The sequence below is a fragment of the Mobula birostris genome, chromosome 24 (genome assembly GCF_030028105.1).
Source record: "Mobula birostris isolate sMobBir1 chromosome 24, sMobBir1.hap1, whole genome shotgun sequence".
Classification (NCBI taxonomy): Eukaryota; Metazoa; Chordata; class Chondrichthyes; order Myliobatiformes; family Myliobatidae; genus Mobula; species Mobula birostris.
The window spans coordinates 43,968,478-43,974,972 of NC_092393.1; positions in this window are offsets into that span (position 1 = coordinate 43,968,478).

The window sequence follows — 6,495 nt, forward strand, 5'->3', positions numbered from 1 at the left end:
ACTCGTGAAACCACCCCTGGGTCATAGGCACCGATCACGATTTCTGATCCTTGACTGGAATCCAATGAACCCAGGGAAGGTACCCTAATAAATATGAATTCCACAAGCACAGAGAGACACACAGAGAAAGGCAAATTCTATGATCTTTTGATCTCAAGCCACTAACTCAGACTAGTTTCTTTCATTCAAACACAGTGTTCAGCAAACCCTTTTAAGTCAATTAGACACTTTAATGGTCACTTCTTATCCATCAGTCCACCGATGTTTTGGACATTCCTTTAGTTACAAATGGACATTAATATTACATAGAAGCAATAACCCCAAATTGAAAAAAAGAATCCATCAAGTCAATTTGACAGGCACTAAAAAAGAATCCATCAAACTACCTCTCAAAGTGACCAATAAACATTTAGACATTAACAGACATCCTCATGTTAATGGTGCCTGAGACTAAGAAATAATCCAGCTGCAATCAACAAACATTAGACATTAACAAAACTGCAGTGTTTACCTTTCACACTGTACATGCTGCAAGCTCAGGAAGAATTAAATTGCCATTTTGAACTGTTCAGACATTCATTCAATGTTTTACAAAATTTAATACAACACACCATGTAGCAGGCTCCCCCTCTCCATGCAGCTGATGCATCCAAAGGAACGGCAGAGACCAATATGGTTTGGCATCAGGAGCTGCCAGTCAGCATTGAACTCAATGTAGGACTGCCTTAGGGGCTCCAGCTCCAGATTTTTCCTCGGGGTTTACTCCCGAATCCTTCCCCATGAGTGGGTATAGCTGCAAGGCAATGGAGGTTTGAGATCAGAACTTTCCTTCCTTCAATGAGCTGTCAATCACGGCTGATGAGCCCCATCCGCCTAAAGTGACTGATTTTAAGGCGCCAGTAACCCACCTTTGTCCGTTCTCCTGTCAGTAGAAATGGTTTCAACAGGCTTAGTAGTTAAGCCAGACATGAAGGCCAGGAACTGGACGTAGTTGTCAGAGGCCTTTGAGATACATGCCATTGGAAGCACTTAATAGATAGTGGGAGATATCCCCACTATCACCCCTGGCTATAACACCTTTAAGGAACTTTAGCAACTATGCACAACTTTTACAATAAAGAACACAATTATAAAAAAAAATTGAAATCCATTTTAGTGCAAAATGATCAAAGTGGTTATAACATTGCTGAACTGCAGTGAAGACAGTTACGCTGATTGGTTCAAGAAACAAATGTTTGCAGTTAAGTAGCTGCTCATGATCCTAGTGGTGTGGGCCCTCAGATTTCCGTACTTCCTGCCTGATAGTAACTGTGAGACAATGATATGGCCCCGGTGGTGGACATCTTTGATGCCTTCCCCAGGCAGTCTATCTGTGGAAGATTGTTAGAGTATTTGGTAACAAGCCAAACCTCTTTCATCTCCTCAGAAAGTAAAGCTGGCACACTTTCCTTATGATTACATCGCTGTTTTGTATATATTTGACACATATTAGATTAGATTATGAGCACACGTAGTCCTCTTTTATTGTCATTTAGTAATGCATGCATTAGGAAATGATACAATATTCCTCCGGTGTGATATCACAAAGCACAGGACAGACCAAGACTGAAAAACTAACAAAAACCACATAATTATAACATATAGTTACAACAGTGCAACGATACCATAACTTGATGAAGAACGGGCCATGGCACAGTAAAAAAGTTCAAAGTCTCTTGAAAGTCCCACATCTCACACAGACGGGAGAAGGAAGAAAACTCTCCCTGCCATGCCCGACCACAGTCCGACTCTGAGTCGTCCGAAAACTTTGAGCTCTGATCAGCTCTCCAACACCGAGTACCGAGCACCATCTCTGCCGAATGCTTCGACCTCAGCCTCGGTCGCCAGCAGCAGGCAAAGCCGGGGATTTTGGGGCCTTTCCTCCAGAGATTCTTGATCGCACAGTAGGAACAGCAGCGAACCAGGCATTTCAAGAATTTCTCCAGATGTTTCTCTGCTTCTCACGTCTGTCTTCATCAAATCCGAATTGTCCATGGCCCCTATTTAACAGATATGATATCATTTCACCGGAGAGCTGCGCGTGCTGCGTCGTGCTGCCATCTTCTTCTCCTGCCTTTATATCCCAGCATATATAGATATATCAGTCGTTGAATGATGAACCAGGTTCAAAGGACTATATGGCTGATCTCTGTTTTTTTATGCTCCATGTCCAATTTTTCTAGAAGAAATATTTCTTTTTCTTCTCAATTATTTTCAATACTCTAAACCACTTAGCTCCTTCCAATATGATAAGCCTAATTTCTAACCTTTTCTTCATAATCATATATCATATTACTTGTGAAGCATTGTAGTATGTGTACCCTCAATAGGGAATTTAGAATTGTAAAGTTTACATAATTTCTTGTACAGATTGAACGTAGCATTTGTTTTACATTCATTATCTCTGCTCCCTCTCCAAGACTCCTATTTGATTTTTCACGGCTTTGTAACAATTCATCCATCTGCATCCCAAGATATTTCCTTTCTTCCACTTTAAAGTGGCTTGCTGATGTGTGTGCATGCAAATGCAGTTTTTAAAAAGCACGATTACTTCCACTGAGAATGACAATTTGGACAGCTATATGAGAATTAGGCCAGGATTGAATTGGTGGGTTGCTGGCTGGCGGCAAGGCTCAAAGGGCCTGTTCTGCACTGTATATCTAAATTATATATGTACGTATGTATATCCGTACATATATTTACGGGGGTGCAATGCTACCGGAGCTCACCAGAGCACCGCTCTGGCACCTCTGTAAAAAAAAGTCAAAGTAAACGAGCAGGAATTTAACAGCAGTTGCATATTAAATAGAGGGAATTTTACGGAAATTGGGGTTGGGGAGAGGGCGTGGTGGTTGGTGGGGAAAATATCACTAATAACATCAGCATAATTGATCGTTTTTGGTGAAATCCTGGATCTGTGGCTGTTTTTTATTTAGGTATTTGTGAAATTCCTCCTTGCTCGACCCGTTGTCCCAGCATTCCCTGCTGTAGCCTCCCGTCATTTCACGGATCCTCAGTCTCTCTCCAGCGCTCGTTGTTTGAGCATTGTTCCCTAAACAATACAGTATAACAACTATTTACATAGCATTTACATTGTATTAGGTATTATAAGTAATATAGAGATGATTTAAAGTATACAGAAGGATGTGCATAGGTTATATGCAAATACTACGCCATTTTATATAAGGGACCTGAACATCCGCAGATCTTGGTATCCGCGGGGGGGTCCTGGAACCAATTCCCCACGGATACCGAGGGACGACTGTACACAAGTGTGAGCATTTTCCCGCTCTTTCCAATGGCTGCTAGCACCATATGTTCATGGTAACATCCTTGAAAGGTTCTCAAACTTCTAAACCTCAAAGTATGTATAAATCCCTGCTAAATAAAATGTGTGTCCTTGATAAAGATAACTGGCCTGCTGAAATACTGCCTAATTATGGAGAAGCTACAATATCATCTCTCTGTAAGAGATTTAAGCTTTCTTTGTCCTCTGTAATAAATGCCTTCAGAGATTATGTGGAGGATCATGGACGCCGCATCCCCCAAGATTTATGCCCATTACTGAGCTGTTCACAAGTTATTCCTATTAGTACTGCTGAGTGTGAGAGAACATTCAGTCACATGAACTTGACAATAACAACAACACGCTCAATAATTCTCATAAATCATGTATCAGCACTTACATTTGTTAAACTACACGGACCTCCTCTAGTTCAGTGGAATCCTGAGCCGTATGTCACATCATGGCTGCGGTACCACAGATCAGCACATGACACCAGGACAAGAGTTGCTTCAGACCCCCGAACACATATTACGCCCGACCCTTTGTGGAAATTATTGTGAAACTTCTCATTGGTGGCATTTGGGAAGTAGGTAATTACTTTTAAATTAGTAAAATACATGATTACCGTCTTTTTCTTTACTTGCTTGATAATTATATTTTATGATAATTAGTGAGTGCAACTGTGCAATACTTTGTCATATTATTAAATTAAATATTATGTTTTATTGTACCAGTTATACACTGAAATGTAGTGATGGGCTATAATCTTGTTAATGTGTTAACTATCACTATATTTCTGTGGAGCTCTGAAATTCATATATTTCTTTCATCTTGGTTTAGTGCCTGACATTATAAGAAGCCCTATTCATATATTTCATGAATGGGGCAAGGAAGTTGCCCAGTACATGAGATGAGCAGGTACACAAATTGGGTATGACATATACGGTATATAGAGAGGATATAGGAAATGGCAAGCATTTTGTCAGCTCTGGCACCTAAAAAATGAGCACTGCATCCCTGTATATTTATAATATGTGCGTGTACACAGTGAACAGAAAGAAGTGTGTTAGTACTCCACATCTCCACACAGCCTGTCTGCATCCCTCCTTATCTATTAAAGTTTAGCTTTGTCACATGCACATCGAAACATACAGAGAAATGCGTCATTTCCATCAACAACCAACACAGTTGGAATATGTGCAAGTGTTGCCATGGTTCCGGCGCAAACATAGTATGGCCACAATTTACTAACCCTAACCCGGTTAGTATGTGGGAGGAAACTGGAGCAGCCAGAGGAAACCCACAAAGTACAGTTTCCTTACAGAAGGCAGTGGGGATTGAGCCAAGATCGTTGGCAAAGCGTTTTACGGTACCGTGCTACTCCTCCTTCTTCAGTGCTGAAGCCGTTTCCCTTTGGGCGCATCTGTGCAACCTGCTCTCACCACTGCAGCAGCAGCATTTCACATGCCTACACACTCCATAGGAAGAGAGGAACCCCCTTGCATTTACGACTTAATTTAGGGGTGACTGTGTTGTATTTCTGCCCTTGGCTGTCAAATGGAAACACGAGGAAATCTGCAGATGCTGGAAATTCAAGCAACATACATAAAAAATGCTGGTGAACGCAGCAGGCCAGGCAGCATCTATAGGAAGAGGTACATTCGACGTTTTGGGGCTAAGACCCTTCGTCAGGATTAACTGAAAGAAGAGACGGTAAGAGATTTGAAAGTGGGAGGGGGAGGGGGAGATCCGAAATGATAGGAGAAGACAGGAGAGGGAGAGATGGAGCTAAGAGCTGGGAAGTTGATTGGCAAAAGGGATATGAGAGGATCATGGGATGGGAGGCTGAGGGAGAAAGAAAGAGGAGGGGAGCCCAGAGGATGGGTAAGGAGTTATAGTGAGAGGGACAGAGGGAGAAAAAAGAGAGAAAAATAATAATAAATAAATAAATAAATAAATAAGGGATGGGGTACAAGGGGGAGGTGGGGCATTAACGGAAGTTAGAGAAGTCAATGTTCATGTCATCAGGTTGGAGGCTACCCACACGGAATATAAGGTACCCATTCTGATATGTCCCACGTCCCATTCCCATTCTGATATGTCTATCCATGGGCTCCTCTACTGTTAAGATGAAGCCACACTCAGGTTGGAGGAACAACACCTTATATTCCATCTAGGTAGCCTCCAACTTGATGGCATGAACATTGACTTCTCTAACTTCTGCTAATGCCCCACCTCCCCTTTGTACCCCATCCCTTATTTATTTATTTATTATAATTTTTTCTCTCTCTCTTTTCTCCCGCTGTTCCTTTCACTCTAACTCTTTGCCCATCCTCTGGGCTTCCCTCCCTCCCCCTTTCTTTCTCCCTGGGCCTCCTGTCCCATGATCCTCTCGTATCCCTTTTGCCCATCATCTGTCCAGCTCTTGGCTCCATCCCTCCCCCTCCTGTCTTCTCCTATCATTTTGGATCTCCCGCTCCCCCTCCCACTTTCAAATCCCTTACTCACTCTTCCTCCAGTTAGTCCTGACGGAGGGTCTCGGCCTGAAACGTCGACTGCACCTCTTCCTAGAGATGCTGCCTGGCCTGCTGCGCTCACCAGCATTTTTTTTATGTGTTGCTGTCAAATGGAAACCCATTCTACACCATAACAAAGTACTGCTGTAAATCTGAACTAAAACAGAAAATGCTGCAAACAGTCACCGTGCCCCTGTGAAGGGCATTCTAATGGAAGGCCACTCTCGTGAAACATGAATGGAATCCTCGCTTTAAGATCCTGACTTGCTGAGTGTTTCCAGGATTCTGATTTATTTCTCTTTATCCACCGTAATCTTTCATAATCTTCAATAAATCTGCGTCGGGTTACTGTCAGTCTCCCTTTTAAATTAAAATCCCAGTTCCTTTAATTTCTACCCGGTTCTGCTGTTGTTAAGTACCCGTACACGCTTCGCTGTGGTGAGAGGCTGACCCCATCGACTGGGGGTGAACCCCGTTCGGCTGCGTTGGACTCCGGCTCCGGTGATTGTGAGTTGCCTGGATGGAGGGGCGGACGCTCTGATACGGCCAGACCGGGAGTGAATTCGGTTTGTATTGCTGGGTGGCTCGAAATGATACCTTTTTAGTTTAAACTGCACCAGCCTACCCAGGTGAACCGGAGGAAAAGGAGCAAAG